General features: G+C 43.8%; 1 protein-coding gene across 1 annotated transcript in view; it reads right to left on the minus strand.

Moving 5' to 3' along the window:
* The window catches only part of HEATR6 (HEAT repeat containing 6), a 136,170-nt gene that overhangs the window by 18,081 nt on the left and 97,394 nt on the right, over positions 1–20,695 (minus strand). The gene's annotated exons all lie outside the window — the stretch shown is intronic.

The raw sequence follows: 20,695 nt of genomic DNA on the forward strand, positions 1-20,695 counted from the left end.
TATATATATATATATATATATATATATATATATATATATATGTGTGTGTGTGTGTGTGTGTGTGTGTGTGGGCACACGCGCGCGTGTGTGTATACATATCTCTGCAGATTTTGAAGATAAGTAGATTCAAGCATAGAGAGCTTAAGTAACATGCCCCAAATCCCTCAGCTAGAGAGTGGCAAATACGGGACTCGAAACCAGGTGTTCTGACTCAAAAAACCAGAACTTTCCCCACCTTGCAACATCGCTTGTGCAGCATTCTCTGGCTGACTTGCTTTTGTAAGAATTTTTGAACCACCCCTTTCAGGTGGGGCAGGCACGCCACATGTATCTCCCCCTTCCTACTGTTTATACACAGCTTCCTATTTCCTTCCTCAAACCTGCTTTTCCTGCAATCTCTCCCAATTCCGTAAATGACAAACCCATCTTTCTACCTCCTTGTGCCTCCAAACAAGGAGGCATCCCTTTCACTTATACCTGTATCTAACCCTTCAGCAAACCCTGTTGGCTCTTCCTTCAAAATAAACCCAGACTCTGACCACTTCTTGGCACCTCCATCAACATCCTCTCAGTCACCCCAGGCATCTTTCCTATTGCCTAATCTGGGCCCTCTGCTTCTGCCCTTGCTCCCTAGAGTCTATTCTCTGCAGAGCAGCCAGAGGGATTTTGTTAAATCAAAAGTCAGATCATGTTCTTCTCTGCTTGTAAATATCCTGGTGGTGTCCCATCTCACTCAGAGCAAAAGCCTGCTGTGAGGTACTTGACTCCAGCCATAGGGCCTCCTTGCTGTTCCTGGAACCCACCAGACACATTCCTGCCTCAGGGCCTTTGCACTTGCTGTTTCCCTGCCCTGGGGCACTTCTCCCCGGATATCTCCCTCAAGTCTCTACTAATTTGTCATCTTCTCCGTGAGGTTTTTCCTGCCCACCTTTATTAAAACTGTAGCCCACCCCCTGCTTGATATTCTTGAGCCCTATCCCCTTGCCGTTTCTCTTCTTCTTCAAAGCATTTATCATCATCTGACAACCTATGTATTGAACAACTTAATTCTGTTTATTGTCTGTTTCCTCAACTAGCTATAAGCCCCAGGAAGGCAGGGATTCTTTTTTTGGGGTGGGGGGCAGCAAGGTCTGGTTCATTCACTGCCATAACCCCAGAATCTAGAACAATGCCTGGCACTTATTGGTTCTCAGTAAGTGTTTTTTGAATGAATGAATGAAAGAACGGAACTCCGCTGGTGTTTGAATTTCAGCCCTGCTGGGTCTCATCTTTTCATGATCTGCAGAGCAGATCACTTTTATCTCAGTCACATGGCCACTTCCAAGGTATGGTTCATTTATCACTGCCTCTTCACCTGAGCCCAGCTCCTACCCAAGAAGCTCTCCCAAGAGACTTGGGTGACGCGCCACAATCATGGGAGTTTCCGACCTAATCCACGTTCTGTGATTGTAACAAGGGACATGGAGTCAGGCGCCGTCCTAGGCTCCTCCATGAGATGCTGCCTTCTCCTAGAACACTCTCATTTTTAGGAGTCACTCAGCTGCTGAAGGTCAACCATTCAGTTTATTGAATATTAATTATTCAAATGTGCCTGGTCGTATGGGAAATGTTCAGCCAGCAATGACATGAGGGTGAATCAGGGAGAGAAAGAAAGCTCATATTAATACTCATCTTTTTCCCCCTCTCTAAAGGGGTAAATGCCCTCGAAAGAGCCCCTGTGTTTCTGGACGGAAGAGAGGGCAGGAGCACAGGAGGAGAGGCAAGGCTATTCATTTTGTAATTTGTGCAAAAGGAGTCAGTTATGCAAGTTTCTGCTTGAGATATTGAATGATGGAGTTGCCATTCAAAGTTTCTTTCGGGGTAACGTTGCCGATTGAAAATGAAGCATGTGCTCCCATTTTGTGAATGAGGAAACAGACATCAAGGGACAATTGTATTTGCCTCCATCTACCTGAAGTGCCCCAGACCGGCTCTGGAGGGGGTGTGTCATTATGAAATTACCCAGCAGTGAGAGAAAGAGGGAGAAGTGAAACTCCCTACTCAAGCCCCCCACAGTGTGGAGTCAGGGGTGGCAGCAGAGAAGGCAGGGCTGGGAAGAACCTTAGAGGTGACATCAGAGACCCAGCTGGAATGGTCCCTAGAGGTCGTCTAGAGCAACCTTAGAGGTCATTTGCACATGTAGAAGCTGGGGGGCAGAGAGGATGACTCTGGGTCCTGGTCACATGGGGAGTCTGTAACTGGAGAGGAGCCAGAATTCTCCCACCTTCAGGCTCCACATGGAGCCATGTCCAGGGTCCTCAAATGACCTTGGTGACCAGCTGGTCTCATATCCTCATTTTCCAGATGATGAAACAGAGACCAGTAAGGCAGAAAGAGCAGTGAGGCCAAGGAGGATATTTAAAATGGACCTTTGCCCCTTTGGGTTCTCTTGAGTTTATTTAAGCAGGACTTGCAGTTCTTTCTATCCTTCAGTGTCAGAGTAACTGATACATCAATTCTGTCTAGTCCCCGAGGAAATGGTCTTGAATTTGAAAAACAAATGCCTAAATTCACTGGACCAAGTTAGTTTCTTGTACTGTCCCTTCTGTTCCATGCCAGTGTTTCTGTCCAGAAGTGGGGTCGGTTTGGTCACAGCAGGGGAAGGAGGTACAATGGACCCCCCAGAGCCATCGCTTAGCAACAAGAAAAGAGGGACACCTAGAACAGTCTCCCCAGAGTGGACTATCCCAGTGTCTTTGGCATACAGCAGATGCTTACAGACGATTGTTGGAATGCCTTGTGGAAAACTTGTAAGCTGTCAGTTTCACAACTGACCAATAGATGAGTTCACTGATCACCCAAACACTCTATGTGCAGAATTATACTCGGAATTGTGCAATAGTCAAGAGAGATAGGTGTGTTTTTATTCTTACCCTCAGGGGCCTGGAAATCTTGTCCGGAAGTCAGTTCTGTCACATGTGACACAAATTGAGCAAAATATAAGACAGTTCCCACGTAAGACCATATAACTGATAGGACTGGGGGAGTGGATGTAAAAGCAATTCCTCTATCATCGTGCTGATATAATAGTAATCATAGTAATAATAACAGCTGCCTTTCTTTGAGCAGTCACTGAAGTTACCAACTGCACTTTAGAGATATTGTCTCATCTAATCTGCACAACAACCCTACCAGTTTAGTACTAATGTCACCCCCCTCGTCTGAGGTCTCATAGCTACAGGGTGAAGCTAGAATTTGAACCCAGATCCACCTTGCTCCAAAGCCACCTTCTCGGTGTTGACACCCAAAGCAAGTACTCAGCCTTCAGCACGTACTCTAGGCCTCTCTGTGTGTGTGTTCTTTAAATACGACTCTGAGACCTTTTAAACCCTCTCCTCATCCTCTGGTCACCATGTCTTTCCAGACCAGTGGTTCTCAAACTCACACAATAGGGTCCAGACGAGTGAGAAAGAAAGGGGAACTGCTCATAACCTGGGGCCCACTTGCTTCCACCCCAGCTGGCAGTGAGGGGGGAGAGCGAACCCTGTCCCGGTGTTACCCATCAGGTGGAACATCACCCCGACTGCTGTGTGCCCGCTTTGCCCCTGCCCTTCCTGCTTTCCTCTGTGCAAGCTTGCTCTCGTGAAGTCTGCCTTAAAAGCTAGGAATAAAATTGTCTGTAAGGTGGTCTCTGTTCCTAACCCATGTGTGTTTCCCTGGGGGGTTCAGACACTGTGGGTCCCGAGCCACTGCTCCCCTCTATGGTTGTGCCTGGGAACTGCAGCTCTCCTATTCCATTCTCAGGGCCTCCAGCATTTAGGTGCTGGGTTTTTTGCTTTCGTTTTTTGTTTTTTGGCTGAGCCACGCACAGCATGCAGGATCTCAATTCCCCGACCAGGGATCAAACCCACACTCCCTGCGGTGGAAGTGCAGAGTCTTAACCACTGGACCACCAGGGAAGTCCCTAGGTGCTGGGTTTCAATTCCACCCTCTCCCACTCCTGTACTCACTCAGTCTCCAGGTTAATGTGGAAGTACACCAAGCTGACAAACCCATTTGACCTCCTCAGATTACTGCCTTGGCTTCTGGGTACACTGAAATTAAAATCACCCTGATATTACTTCCACTACTACTATCACCATTACTACTACTATCACCATTACTACTATTACTACTGCCACTACCACTACTATCACTGTTACTACTGCTACTGCTACCACCACCACCACCACCACTACTACTTCTGCTACCACTACCACTACTACTACTACTACCACTACTACTATCATCACTACTACTATCACCATTACTACTACTACTACTGCCATTACTACTATTGCCATTACTACTACCATGACTGCTACTACTACTACCACTACTGTTACTACCACTATTAGTACTACCACTACTACCACTATCACCACTACAGCTACTGCCACTATTACTATTACTACTATACTATCACTATTGTCTCTGTTAGTACTGCTACTACTACCACTATCACTAGTCACTATAGCTACAACCACTATTAATACCAGCACCACCACTACTCCTCCTCCTCCTACTGCCATCACTACCACTACTACCACCATTAGTACCTCCACTACTACTACAGTTACTACTACTGCCCCTGCTACGGCTGCCGCTGCTGCCACAAACGACTTGCTGTGTGCTTGGCTCACAGTATTTTACTTAAATTGTCTCATTCCATTCTCACAACAATCCTTGAGGTGGGAAATACTCCCACCCCTATTTTACAGATAAGCTAACTACGCCTTGAAGAGACCCATGAGTTGTCAGAATTTCCACTGCTGCTAAGTCGAGTCAGGCTCTGAATCCAAATTGTCTGACTTTCAGAGCCCATGCACTTAACCCCTATGCTCAGTGGTCTGCCATGTAAGGAGGTGACATTGGCTTTGGAGTCAGGGCGGCCTGGGTTAGACTCCCCACTTAGCTGGGTAACAGGCAAGTTAGTCTTATCTGTAAAATGGGGTTTTCACTGACACGTATGGAGTTCTTTTGAGGATTAAATGAGAGGATGTATATAAAACACGTAACAGAGAAGCTGCACATAATCTACCCTGACTTCCAGGGAGCCTAAGAGACCTTCTGTCTGTGACTCTCCTCCCACAGCCAACAACAGGTCTTCTGCAAACGTTTGCAGAATGACTCACTCTCCACTCAGGCCATACAGACTACACGTTAATCATTCATTCGTTCATTCATTCATTCATTCATTTATCACACAATTATTGAGCACCTACTGTACGCCAGGTACAGTGCTCAGGCCATGGGCGATAAGAAGGTGAGGAAAGGAGATACGGTCACTGCCCTTGCAGACCATACCCTAGTGGAATTTTCTGTGTACAGACTCCAGGGTATGCAAAGGACAGTGTGGGCAGGCAAGGCACATAGCTGCTAGGGGGCTGGGAAAGAGAGGTAAAATAAGGCCATCAAGATGAAGAGGTAAAACGAGGACATCACAGTGAAGATTAAGATAAACGTCTTAAGAGACTGGGGAATAGAGAGCTGAAAGGGAGAGAACTCCCATCAAAGGAAAGAGAAATTCCACTGGTGGATGGATCAGGCAAAGCTTGTGAAGGGAAAGGAAGGGGCCAAAGGTAGAAGCCTGGAGGTGCATGCCAGGTGATTGGTGCCTTATTATTGAGGATAGTAACCAACTATTCTCTCCTAGCAGTTTCACTGAAGAGGGGGCACTGAGACAGTAGAGGTTCCTCTAGAATCAGTAAGGGACAGATTACTAATCAAGTGAAAATACTCCCATCCCATGCCAGGCACTGGACTGGACTCCAATCCTCACCACTTGTGAATGGGCCCCCACTTCACAGATGAGAACATTGAGGCTTACAGACGTTCAGTCGCTTGAATTCAAGTTACTGAATGGGGGAGTCAGCATGCAAACCTGGATCCATTTCTTTCCAAAGGCCACATTCTTTCCATCATAGGACACATTGACTCTTTCCTTTACTGAACAGGCAGGAAGCTCAGTGAACTTTCTCACTCAGATCTGATAGCTCAGGGGAGGGGGGTCTGAGGCAGTGTTTCCTGTGACCTAAAGGAATGGCAGTGTCTTCCATATGAAGGAGGCAGTACCTGGTGCCACACAGGGTCATTGACAGGAAGAGGTCAAGGCCATCGGGCAGTGTGGCATAGTGAGAGGCTGCAGAGAACAGCGGTTGCTGTCAGGCAGACCTGGGCTTGCATCTCAGCTGGGCAAGGTTTTTTTAACCTCTTTAAGCCTCAGTTTCCTCATCTGTAAAGTAGAAGGTAAACCAGTAGCACTTACCATAGGATTAAATCAGTTGATACAAGAGGAGCTCCAGCAAATGCATGTATATGGTAAGCAGCCAGTGCGTATTACTAGTTATCAGTGTTCTTTTACTAGAAGGTTGTAGGACAGTGCTAAGTCCTCAGGATGCAGCTACCCTGCTTCCTTTTTTCCAGAGCCTGACAACATCCCGGCCACCATACCCCTAACCCATGAGTCAAGTGGGTGCTTCATGAGCTTATGAATTTTTATAAGGTTCTATTTTTGCAATTTCATGTAATGCTCCAGTGCCATTGGACACGTCAGCTCCTGACCTTTCAGCCGGTGGAGTGCTTCCCATAAACAGAGCCATAAAAGCCCACTGGTTTTCTCCTTGGCGTGTGAGTGTGTTTGGTGCTCTCCCTCTCTCCTTCACTATTTGAATAGTGATGTCATATTCCAATATCCTCTCACCTCTACTGAAAAAGCCCTCCGCGTGATTCCCTCCTGAGCGCTCAGCAATCCCCAGAGGGGAAGTTGTGGTTTCAACAAGGTGCAGGCATCACGAAACCGAGACAGAACTGGCAGGGTGGAGAAGTTACTCAAAGGTAGGAGACAGAGAAAAACACCCACGTGATGTATAAATCTCCAGTCAGTGGCCAGTGGCCGAGTCAGTTTTTTTTTTTTTTTTAAGGCTTGCTGTTAAGACGCTGGCATAACAACATTTAAGGACATATATTTGTATGGAAATATGTTAATATAAATGTTTCAGACATTACATGAAATTTCTAAAAATCTTATATTTGTATTTGTATGGAAATATGTATGGAAATATGTTCATATAAATGTTTCAGACGTTACATGAAATTTCTAAAAATCTTGTATTTGTATGGAAATATGTATGGAAATATGTTAATATAAAGGTTTCAGACATTACATGAAATTTCTAAAAATCTTATATGTTCTGGTATAATGTTATAAGTAATAATCCTAGTTATTACTTTAAAATGTATATCTCAGAAATAACTAATTTTCTTGTCAACTGCATTATTATGAACTTTCATCAAATCTTTTACCATGGTCATTTTTAAGTCTTTTGTCATTTACAGACAGTTCTGGGTGTACTCTGATGATTTTGCAAATATGTTCCTATAAAAGGGTTTCATCTTCAAGAAATTCATGGAAAAGACTCTGACAAGTACAGGTTTCTGGTAACTGACTGTACTGCTGAACTGAATGAATAAGCATTTTCAGAACTCTGATGAAAAACTGATGAACTCATAAAAGTGCTAACAAAAGATCAAGATGAAAAAAAAAAAACAACAATTAATTACATGGGACTGAGTGAACTGATGAGGATGAGTATAATTTTTGTGACTTTCTGTCTGAATTTAAAAAAAAAAAAAAATCCCACAAGGACTCAGAGGCAGGGAATATACAAATCAATTTTCACTGCAAAGTAAAGGAGCTGTTACAGTGGAGGATTACTGGACTGAATGGCAATATTATGACATAGTATGAGTGTGTTTCATGTTTGGTAATTGCAATCATTGTTGCTTTTGTTGTGGTCATCCATGTACAATGCTTGGTGTCAGTCTATTTATCTCTTGTAAAAATAAAATACAGTGTGTGTGTGTGTGGAAAAAAAAAAAAAAAATAGAATAAAGCATCCACCCATTTCCTCCCCTAAATGCCAGCCCAACTATTTTCCTCTGTGACTGCTTTCAGGTTTTACACATATTTTTATGAACTTTATAATCAAGGTGTAGGTTTAATTTGGAGTCCTTCTCTGGTCTCTTAATGTTCTTTCAGGAAGGATTCTTCTGCATTGCTGCAATATCTTCACACTCATTGCGGAGGCTGTGGTGTCCAGCTTCATTCCTGAGACTCACTCACTCGCTCCAGTGTCTTGGTCCCAAGTAATCCTAGGGATGAGTGGAATAAAGTCTTTGGTTCAAGCCTTGGTTCTGCCATACTAGCCATTTAGTGACTGCCTAGTACTCCGAGCCTTGGTTTCCACATCTGTGACAGAGCTGTTGTGAGGTTTTGAAGCATATCCAGCACCTGTCAGAGAACTGCTTCAACAAATGGCAGCAATTAATAGAGATGTGCCGTGGTTTACCTGTTGTTGGATAGTTCTAAGCAACACCACGATGGACATCTGTAATAAAGTTTCTTTTCCTTTTGACTTTTCTTTTGATTATTTGGCCCAAGGGTATAGACATCTTTGTGGCTTTTGATAGGCAATGTCAGTTTGCCTTCTAGAAAGCTGATACCAATTCACAGAGTTGGCAGCGTAACCTGCATTTGATCCAAAGCTAGCAGCAAAGGAAGGTGCGGGGACTAGTAACGTAGTTCAACAATAGGCAGGTTCTTTAGGAACCAAGATGCAGCAGTTAGTGGAACTTTTGTGCTGGAAGCCAGCAATTGGCAAGACAGTGTGGAGGTCGTGGAAGTTAGGCTGGGCATAGTTACAGACCAACCAAAGGCAGATATTTATTTTCTGGGTGTTTGTTAAACAGGTACTGCAGTAGGGCTCAATTCTTTGATATTAAAATGTGACTCTTCCCAGATATATTTCTGGCGTAAAGCCTAAACAAAACTTCTGCTTAAATCTTGCCTTTACGGTTAACTCTCTTCCTCTAATTGCTGCATCTCTAGTTCTTTCCGTGGGGAGTTAATTAACCTGTTAAATAGAAGTTGCTCCATTTATCTATTCTTGATTTTTATAATACATTGAAGCTATTGCTTTGCTGGTTTTTATATTCCACTTAGCTAGATTGTAAACCTCAGTGCACAAACACTGTTTTCCCATTTGTGGGGTGGGAAGGTCAGTGCTATGATATTTTCATTTACGCTTTACGACTTAACACTATACCTCTTCAGTGGGGTGGAGAGAGCACTGAGTTGAGAATTGTTTGATCCAGGTTCAGGGCCCTGTTCTCTCAATACCTTATAGTGTAATTTGGGGCAATCACTTCCTCTTCCCCAAATTCTGATGCTTCCCTCCATGGAGACTCCCTGCTGTGGGGGCCATGTTACAGGTGACAGGTGGGAATATAGCCCTTCGACCAGAGTCTCCTTAAATTATTTTTCATTTCTGGGACTTCCCTGGTGGTCCAGTGGTTAAGACTCTGCGCTTCCAGTGCAGGGGGCGTGGGTTCGATCCCTGGTCGGGGAACTAAGTTCCCACATGCCGGTGCAGTGAGGCCAAATAAATGAACAAAATTATTTTTCATTGCTAAGTGTTAAGATGATCTGAATTCCTAAGTTCAAGGGCATGGTTTCCTTGACTCTGCCCTGTCCATCATCCACCTATACTGTTCTACAGCCCCATGGGAACTGCTGCAGGAATCCACACCTTTAAATTGAAGACACTGAACTAGGTAATATTGAAGGTCTCCATCTAGCTCTTATTTCCAAAAAAGATTTAGAAAATGTTGGAATTGACCCAGGAAAAACACTTGGGCAATGAAAAGTACTAAGGTCATTATTCCTTTTCTTAAGTTTGATTTACAACGGTGATAACTGGAAACAAACCTAGTGTTCAACACTAGGGGATGGTTAAGCAAATTGTGGCACATTCCCATCATGCAATGTTTGGGGGGCCATTAAAAATATAAGAGTTTGAAAGAACATGGAAAAAGACTTCTGGGATAATGTTCAGTTAATAAAATCAAGTATGGCGTCAACTAAGTACTAAAAACATGGCTGTGTAGAGGAAAAAAAAAAACTGGAAGGAAATATCCAAAGTGCCTATAATGACGTTTTTCTGGGTATTCAGATTTTTTTTTTAAATTAATTTATTTATTTATGGCTGCGTTGGGTCTTTCGTTTCTGTGCGAGGGCTTTCTCTAGTTGTGGCAAGTGGGGGCCACTCCTCATCGCGATGTGCGGGCCTCTCACTATCGCGGCCCCTCTTGTTGCGGAGCACAGGCTCCAGACACGCAGGGTCAGTAATTGTGGCTCACGGGCCCAGTTGCTCCGCGGCATGTGGGATCCTCCCAGACCAGGGCTCGAACCCGTGTCCCCTGCATTGGCAGGCAGACTCTCAACCACTGCGCCACCAGGGTGGCCCCCAGATTTTGAATGATTTTATTTTTTCAACTTTTCTATATTTTACCAAATTTTATATAATTTATTTCTATTTTTTTAATAACCAGAAAAAAATTTTACTCAGGTGTTATAAAATTTTTGAGACTACTTTAATCTAACCAGGAATCAAATTACCCCAAGGTTTAAAATTTTCTAGTATTAGAAAGTAAGGCCAGGGCTTCCCTGGTGGTGCAGTGGTTAAGAATCTGCCTGCCAATGCAGGAGACAAGGGTTCAAGCCCTGGTCCAGGAAGTTCCCACATGCCGCGGAGCAACGAAGCCCGTCAGCCACAACTACTGAGCCTGCGCTCTAGAGCCTGCAAGCCACAACTACTGAGCCCTCGCGCCACAGCTACTGAAGCCCGCGTGCCAAGAGCCCATGCTCTTCAACAAGAGAAGCCAATGCAATGAGAAGCCCACGCACTGCAACAAAGAGTAGCCCCCGCTCGCCGCAACTAGAGAAAGCACACACACGGCAAGGAAGACCCAATGCAGCCAAAAATAAATAAATAAAATAAATAAATAAATTTAAAAAAATAAGAAAGTAAGGTCAGAACAGTCAATTATGACATTAAAATAAAAATACGAATGAGAAAAATGGGCAAAATTTCCTGCTTTTTACAAAAATAAAACTACTCAGCATGATATATAAAAGTGTTTTAAATTTGAGTCAGAGAACATGGGTTCGAAACCCAATAGAATTCTGGCTGAATGACCTTGGGCACAATTAACTAATATTTCTGTCAGTTTCATCTGGGCCATAAAATGTACCTCTCAGGGTTGCTGTAAAATCAAATGAGACAACGTCTGTAGAACTCTTCTGTAAAATGTTAAGTTTAATAGGGGAGGATAATAACTGGGAGAAAAAAGGGAAGGGGCGCTTCTCTGCTTTCATTTGAAGGAATAGAGCAAGATTTTTCAAACCGTGGGTCCTGACCCATTTAATGGGTTATAAAATCAATTTATTGGTTCACAAACAGAAAGCAGTTATTTTAAAAAGAATATGATTGTATGGCAGAGTAATGACATTGTTTTGTGAAGTATACACATCAGATGATAAGTAAAACATGTATCTTACTGCCCTGAGGACCTAAGATGACTGCATAGGGCCGGAGAGTCTTTGGCTTTGAGGTCAATACCCATGGGGAGACCAGAATAGCAAAGGCCCCTTTCTCATGTTTGCTGCATGAAACTCAACGGAATTAATGTCTGGTGGCTCGTGAGTTAGTTTCAGGAGGAGAGGGGAAGTTAAAGAGGGGGATGGTTTACTCTACTGCCTGACAGTAAAATATTTACATTTGTAACATGCTCTGCCATTTGTAAATATTTTAGCGCTTAGGATCCATCCTTCCTTCCTTCTTCCCCCGCCCCCCCCCCCCACAAAAAACCAACTTATTAGGCACTCAGTGTTGCGGACTGAATTATGTCCCCCTCAAATTCACATGCTTAAGTTCTAACACCCAATAGGACTGTATTTGGAGATAGGAACTTTAAAGAGATAATTAAAATAAAATGAGGTCATAAGAGTGGAGCCCTAATCCAATATAACTGGTGTCCTTTTAAGATGACGAAGAGAAACCAGGGGTATACACACACAGAGAAAAGGCCTTGTGAAGACATAGTGAGAAGGCGGTCGTCTACAAGTCAAGGAGAGAGGCCTCAGGTGAAACCAAACCTGCTGATATCTTGATCTTGGACTTCCAGCCTCCAGAACTGTGAGAAAATAAATTTCTGTTGCTTAAGCCACTCAGTCAGTGATATTTTGTTAAAAGCTCTAGCAAACTTATACACTATGTGCCACGTTTGGTCCTAGGTCCTGGGGGATCCAGAGGTGAAAAGATCAGGCCCCTGTCTTCCTGGAGACAGATACACAAATAAGTACTTAAAATACAATATATTAATTGCAGTATGATGCTAAATGCTGCTCAAGGTTCAAAGGGGCTCAGAGGTAGCTGTCTCTAAGTCTTCCCAAGGGAGTCAGGGGTAGCGTCTCAGAGGAGGAAATTCTAGAGGATTTTTCATTCATCCTATTTTCTGACACTGTTAATGCCAGATCAAAGTACAGGTTCCCGATTTGGATACCTTTATTTCTAATCTCTGACTATACCTATAGCAGACACAGGGTCTCAGATTGTAGGTATACCGGTGACACCTACACAGGAACTGCAATGGTCTTAAAGGGACATGTGGAGGGGACCATCAAAGGCTCTAATGGAGGGACATTCAGGGCTAATGTAGGTTGTTGAATGCATGGAAGGCCCAGAAGTGACAGAGATAGCTCACAAAGACACGGTTCTGACTCTCTCCGCACAGGGAATTAATCCTTGCCCTCTCCACACATGGTGCCCTGTAAGCCTCTAGAGAATTTTCTTCATGAGTGATGTGTCTCCCCCCAACCCCCCCTTGGAAGTTTCTAGCTTTAGATGGCAAAGCCTGGGATCACTTCCAACATCTTACTACAAACCTTTATTCTCTACGTGAAGGGCCTGCAAGCTCTTTCTGTAAAGGGCAAGATGGTAAATACTTTTGGCTTCAAACACAATATAGTCTGTCCAACTGCTGGACTCAGCCATTGTAGTATAAAAGTGGCCATAGTTAATATGTAAACAAACTAACATGGCTGTGTACCAATAAGATTTTACTTATAGACACTGAAATTTGAATCTCATATAATTTTCGCATGTCATGAAATGTGATTTTTTGTTTGTTTTCTTTTCAACCATTCAAAAATGTACAAACCATTCTCAAGTCATGGGTATTCAAAACAGGGGGCTGTAGTTTTCCCACCCCTGACTCACATGGTCACGTATATTTTTCATGAATTTGATGCTTTTTTTTCCCCCAAGTGAATCCAGAGAATCCTAATAGTATCAAGAAGAAAGTTAAGGATGGTTGAGTTTGCTTTACAGCTTTTGAGTTTTCATAAATCAGTTCTGAAGTTCTCTATGACAATAGGCCAAGGGAATTTTAATAAAAGAACTTATCCCTATATTTTAATAAATTCATTTAAAATACCCTAGGGGGGAAAAATAATAATAAAATAAGATACCCTAGCGGGGGACTTCCCTGGTGGCGCAGTGGTTAAGAATCCACCTGCCAATGCAGGGGACACCGGTTCGATCCCACAGGCCACGGAGCAACTAAGCGCGTGCGCCACAATGACTGAGCCTGCGCCCTAGAGCCCGTGAGCCACAACTACTGAGCACACGTGCCACAACTACTGAAGCTAGCGCGTCTAGAGCCCATGCTCTGCAACAAGAGAAGCCACCGCAATGAGAAGCCCGCGCACCACAACGAAGAGTAGCCCTTGCTCGCCGCAACTACAGAAAGCCTGTGCGCGGCAACGAAGACCCAGTGCAGCCAAAAATAAATAAGTAAATAAATTTATTAAAACAAACAAACAAACTATAAAATACCCTAGGGGTATTTGCATAGTGACTTGGGGCAACTCTTCCCCTGGCTGGGCCTTGGTTTCCCCATTTGTAAACAAAGGGGCTGATTTAGGCAACCGCTCAGGCCCCTCCCTCTCCAAAATTCCAGTGTCCTGGAAAGAGGTACCCCACCCCCATCTCGTGCTAATGTTGAGGCTTGCCACCACCCTTGTGCTCTGCCTCTGACCATGCGCTTGGGGTCTGTGGACTTTGAGGCACTCTGCTCAGTTTAGCTCCCTTTCCCCTGTTAATCTTTAAGAAAGAAAGGATTAAATACACAGAATTGGAAAGCTGGGCCCTTTGCATCTTTCTTGGCAACAACACTTGGGTGGCCCCTTCGAGGAACTTACTTCCTCATCTTTGTTCTCTTTCCCAGCCTATTTCAAAGAACCCTTTGGAGAACTTGCTGTCAGATTTGGCATGCCCATTCCCATGGGGAAAGGGACAGACTCTGGGTCCCCACGAGGCTCTGGGCTGGCTCAGGGGACCCCATCTCAGTTTCTCTTGCAGGAAGTGATTATGGCCTGAGGGCCCTAGACACTGTTTATAGGCCACAATCATTGCCAGTGAAAGAAAAATGCCCAGGGCAATGTAATTAAATGTAAATGAGATTATTACTGGAACAAGGTTTTGTTTTTGTTTTTGTGTTTTTCCTTCTTTAAGAAAAAAACCCCAGCAGGTTCATGGAGTCAAGAGTAGCAGAGTTAAGGGCCTCTCACTCTAGAACAACCCCAGCTACACGTATGAAAACTAATCGGCAGATGGCCACCCTTTATCGTCACAATTCCCCCCTCTTCCTACCACCATGCTAAGAAGTCAGGCGTTCACAGCCTGTCTGGGACGGTTTCTCAAAACCAGGTGGGCTCAGAGGAACCAGAGAGGCTGAAGTCTGGGTCAATATAATCTGATTAAATGACCTGGTCTAGTTATGGCCCCAATACTGCAGCAGCGTTGGGGGTACGGGAGAGGATGGGGGCCCTGGGCCCATAAGTATGCATGCCTGAAGGAGGCTGCCTTGGTACATTTATGCTTGAAGACTCAGAAAAAAAATATTGTTCACATTAGTCACTAGAGAGGGAAGTGACTGCCCTGCAAGGAAATACATTGAAGTTTCCTGTGGTTAACCCAGGGAAATAGTTGGTTCTTCCTTCTCCCGTCACCTAGGATACTATGAACAGACTTTCGCCGTAACCACACATATTTCCTGTCTGTATTTTCCTGTAGCCTTTGAGCTCTAAGCTTTGACAGTCTGGGTCTTTCTTTTTTAAACTTTGTTGCTCTTTTCCAACCTCTTACCTCCAACCCACATGGCCTGTGTCCATAGCACAGTATCTGTCTTGCATTAGACCTTTGCTAGTCAGTGTGGTCTGTGGACCAGCAGCACCGGCGTCACTGGGGCGTCTGTTAAAAATGCAGAACCTCAGGCCCCACCCTAGACCTCCTTAATTAGGATCTGTGCTTAAAAAATCTCCCTGGGTGATTTCTGGTACATTAAAGTCTGAGAAGCACTGAATTAGAGAACAGGTGTTTGCTGAGTGTATAATGATGACATGGTGTTGCTGTCACTCTCTTTGCCACTCCCTTGGTGTGTGTTTTTTTTTTTTTAATGGCCGGCGCATGCTGCGTGGCATGCGGGATCCTAGTTCCCTGACCAGATATCACACCCACGCCCCCTGCACTGGAATTGCTGTGGAATCTTAACCACTGGACCACCAGGGAATTCCCCCGCTGGTGTGCAATTTGTAGCAAGCAGTTTAACAGACTTGGGCCTCAACTGCCTTTGGACTAGATCAAATCAGACAAAAGCAATATTTTAAGCAGAACTTCACAGAATTATAAGATGAACCAGGCATGAGCCCTGCCCTCAAGAGGTTTCGATTCCAGTGATGGAGATGAGACAAATATGCAAGTAGTGATAATACAGGGTGAAAAGTGGCAGGTGCCCCGAGAGAAGTACAGAGAAGGGGCTCTGGGCTTCAGAGAAAGAGGAAGCTCCTGCTAGCTCGTCCTGCAGTTCTGCCCTTCTGTGGCTTCAAGGGAAAAATGGGGCTTCCCTGGTGGCGCAGTGGTTGAGAGTCTGCCTGCCAATGCAGGGGACACGGGTTCGAGCCCTGGTCTGGGAAGATCCCACATGCCGCAGAGCAACTGGGCCCGTGCGCCACAACTACTGAGCCTGCGCATCTGGAGCTTGTGCTCCGCAACAAGAGAGGCTGCGACAGTGAGAGGCCCGCGCACCACGATGAAGAGTGGCCCCCGCTTGCCGCAACTATAGAAAGCCCTAGCACTGAAACGAAGACCCAACACAGACAAAATTAAATAAATAAATAATAAAAATAAAGGAATTCCTTTAAAAAAAAAAAAAAAAGGAAAAGTGAATTTCATGTGGAAGGGCTGGTTGAGACACCTCACACTTTACAAGCTACTGTGAAGTAAGGTCCACAAACGCTGCTGCCACTGTTCAGGAGGAAGGGGAGTTGCTTAGGAGGAATGTCAAAGATTCTAAGTAGGCGAATAAATGAAAATAAAAAGAAAAAAAAGAGAAAAACCACAGAAAAGTTTCTATTTTCCCATCCATGTTCAATATCACCCAGACTGTGAGATTTGGAGATCAGGGGCCTCGTCCTATTCTTCTCTGTGTCCCCAGGGTGTGGCACAGTGTGTGAGCCACAGCGAGAGCTTGATAAACATTTGTAGGACTGAACCGAACTGCAATGATTTTCTTTTTTTTTAAAAATAAATTTATTTATTTATTTATTTTTGGCTGTGTTGGGTCTTCGTTTCTGTGCGAGGGCTTTCTCTAGTTGCGGCGAGTGGGGGCCACTCTTCATCGCGGTGCGGGGGCCTCTCACTATCGCGGCCTCTCTTGTGGCGGAGCACAGGCTCCAGACGCTCAGGCTCAGTAGTTGTGGCTCACGGGCCCAGTTGCTCCGCGGCATGTGGGATCTTCCCAGACCAGGGCTCGAACCCGTGTCCCCTGCATTGGAGGCAGATTCTCAACCACTGCGCCACCAGGGAAGCCCTGCAATGATTTTCATGAGCAAGACAAACACACCTTTGGGATGGAGGAACACAGTCTTCTCTTGGGTAGTTTCAAGGCAGTGTGAACAAAATCCTGCAGTGTAGCAAGTTATTATCCTGTCTTCGTTCTAGAAAGGCAGATTGTAGAAAGTATCTCCTTTAGTTGCTCAGGCTTGAGTGGGAATTTTCTGAGGACCACGTTTCACTCTTCTTCCAATAAGCCTTGCGCATTTCTAAGGTCCATGAAGAAGAGCTAATCAGTGATGTGCCTTGACATTTGACTGTTAGCATTGTTGGGAATAAATCTCAATACACAGAAAGCTCTTTAGAACAATTCTTTAGCTCTTCTAATACTCCACAAGTTGGGTCAATAGAATTGCTTCCATTTTAAATAACAAAAAAGCTAGGCATATTTTCTGTCCATTGCCACCAAATATAACTGGGAGAGAACTTTGGTTTATGGGTTAAAACATGTGTCCACTGGAGTCACTGGACCCTATGTCTATTTCCATAGAAAGAGAGAGGAAAGATGGACAAGGTTCTTGGATTTCTATTTCTGATGTCAAGTTTCTCCTTTGAGTACATTTAAAACTATAGACTTTAGAACCTGGAATCTGGGATATCATTCATTCATTCATCATAAAGAAATTTCTGGAGACATCTGGTTAATGAGACAGACTGACTGACATGGGCTTGCTTCTCAACAAATTCATTAAAAATCTGGATTAAGTGGAACAAAAAAAATTTTTTCCCCAAATACATTGTTAAGCTTGTAAGAAATAAATAAAGAGAAGGGTTCAAAGCTAGAGTAGCAAGTAGGCACCGAGACCATGATGCTTGACCAGGGTCTCAGATTCAGAGATAGGTTTTAGGTGCTGGAGAGGCTAAGTTTCAATATTAAGTGAAGGCATAGAAGAGAAACTCTGAGGATAAGGAGAGGTGAGGAAGTGGGGTGAATTCTAAGGGCTCCCCTGTACACGAATGGCAACTGGAAAGCTGCTCACCAGCCCAGGGAATTTACAAGGAATCTTAATACCCACCTGGGACTCTGGATGGAAGAATAGACACTCATGAGAAATTGTAAACCAAAGCCTGTGTCATATGTCAGTGTGGAGTTTGAATTTATAATATCCAGGTGGGGCAGTGTAAAAGAACCAGTTGAAACCAGTAAAACCACTAGGGCCCTACAAGAGGCATATGTGAGACTTCACAAAAGATAATTCCTGCTGAAGAAGAGCCCATGATAAAAACTTACAAATTACACAAGGAACCAAAGCAACATGAGGGAGAGTTAACAGAGACAGTAAGTAGGAGCATTTGTATCCACAAAACTATCGATAATAGAACATTCTGAAAAGATTATAAAATGCGTGTGTTTAAAATATTTAAAGAGGTAAAAGGCTAAGAATGGGACACTAAAAAAGAATCAGGATATCTGAAAATGTTGAATTTTTAAAAATGAAAAATATAGGTCATTGAAACCAAAAACTTAATGGATTGGCTAGATGATAGAACAGCTACAAATGAATAGAAAATCAGTGATATTAAATATGGATCTAAGGAAGTCACCCAAAATGAAACATGGATAAGTAAAGAGATGTATGTTATGGAAGGAGGTTAAGAGACATGAAATATAGAATGAGAAGGTCCAACATACTCTTAATAGAGATTCTAAAAGAGAGTCTAGAGAAAATGTAGAAATGGCAATATTTAAAGAGATGCTGGCTTCCAAATTTGAAAAAAAGGTATGAGTCCTTGGGTTAAAGGAGTACCCTGAGTCCCATGCAGGATAAATAAAAGCAACTATACACTTAGGCACATCAGCATAATGAAGCTGCAAAAATAATACAGACCAAAACAAAGCAGAACACAAAAATGTTAAAAGCGACCAGAGATAAATACAAACACATTTCCTATACAGGAATGTCAGTTAGACTGAAACAAGACCTCTCATCAGCCACCAAAGGTACCAGAACACAGTGGAAATAATCTTCAAAGAGCAAAGGAAGAATAACCATTGGTGTAGAAATTTATACCCAGCTGAAGTATTATTTGAGAGAGATGGCAAAATAATGATATTTTCAGGCAAAGACAGAGTTTATCGTCACAAACCCTCACTGAAAGGACTACTAAAGGATGCACTTCAAGAAGAAGAGAATTGAGTCCAGATAGAAGGAGTGGTATCGCAAGAAGCAATATGAGCAAAAATAAAGTATACATGTAAGCATACTGCTATATCTAAATAATCATCGGCTATAAAATTTTTTAAAACAGTAATTTGAGTGAGTTTAAAAATAGAATGAAACTAAAATAGCAAGGTACAGGATTTAGGAAGAACAAGTTAAAGTATTCTAAAGTTTTTCTATTGGGGGAGATACTGGTTAACTTTATAGTCAGTCAGACAAGAATTTATGTTAAAATTTTAAAGGTTCCTACCAAAAGAATGGAAATAAAATGCAAAACTTCCAAACCAAACAAAATACAGTCAATTTGGTAGAATGCGAAAAAAGAAAAGATCAAAAGAAAACACAAAACAAAATGGTAGAAATAAGTTCACAAATATCGGTAATCACAATGACTCTAATTGGATGAAACTTAAAATTTCTGAACACACACTTGATGCCAGGCACTGTTCTACGCACTGGGGATACGAAAATAGATAAACTACAGCTTCTGTCTTCAAGAAGCTCACAGTCTAGTGGGTGGGGGTGTGGGGACAAATGAAGCAATAATAACAATGGACTAAGTGTTATGATAAAGGGGAACACAGAGTGCTGTGGGGCTAAAAGGAGGGGCACCTAACTCAGCCTGTAGGGAGAGGGTTGGCGAAGACTTCCTGAAGATGGTGACCCTTCAGCTGCATCCTGAAGGATGAGTAAGAAGGCACAGGGGATAGGAGGGGTGCACCAGGCAAAGGTAACAGCATGGGCCAAGGCACAGAAGTGTGAGAGAATATGGCACGTTCTGGTCCAACCTTCTTTTGTTATGGATGAGGAAACTGAACCTCAGAAAAGGTAAGGAGACTATCCCAAGGTCACCAGCTGATTAGTAACAGAACCAGGATTTGGACCCAAGACTCCCACCTCCTCGTACACCGCCTTTCTACTGTACCATGGTGTCTTAGATGTGTAGCAGGAGGGTTGGGGACTGCATGTCACTGAGACGCCAGCCGACTTTGAAAAAGAGCTGCCTTTGGGTGTGGGTGCTGGCTATGTCTCTGGCCTATCCTGGGCTGGGGCAGAGCCAGGAACTTGGCAGCTTCCAGAGCTGAGCAGCCCAACTCACCCCAAGGAAGCCATGGCACCGATGCCCAGTTTAATCATTAACTCCAAGTTCACAGGGCTGGAGCTGGAATGCACGGGACCTGGGGAACAGTCCGGGTCTCCAGGGAGCTAAGGAAAGATGGCTCTTGAGATGGGAAGGGACCCAAGTTTAGAATGGGGTCTTTTGTTCCTGATTGGGTCTATACCCTGGGCTCAGGAATAAGGGCTCTTGCTGTTCCTTTCAATTTTGTTGGAGTTTACCCATCATGTTGTTAGCTTGATTTCAGGATCCCTGTCAATGTTCACAGTATATCGTACTTGCCTCTGCCTCAGCCCTTACCCTGCATGGTAAGTCTTTACTCATCCATCTACCCCAATAAACTGTGACCTCCTGGAGGGGAGGACTCAGTCTTTTATCTCAGCACCCTCGGAGCCTGGCACAGCCTGGCACGTGGTAGGTGCTCATTAAATGTTTGCTGACTGGTTGAATAAATGAGACCCTAACTCTGCATAAAGGTATTCCAAAGCACATGCCTTTTTTTTTTTTTAATTAAAAGAAATGAAGAGTGATTTTGCATAAAGAGTTCAACAGAGGTTCACGAACATCTCTTGAGATGTTCTGTGGTGTCTTAAAACATCATA

This window comes from Balaenoptera physalus (assembly GCF_965194825.1).
Source record: "Balaenoptera physalus genome assembly, chromosome: 20".
NCBI classification, from domain to species: Eukaryota; Metazoa; Chordata; class Mammalia; order Artiodactyla; family Balaenopteridae; genus Balaenoptera; species Balaenoptera physalus.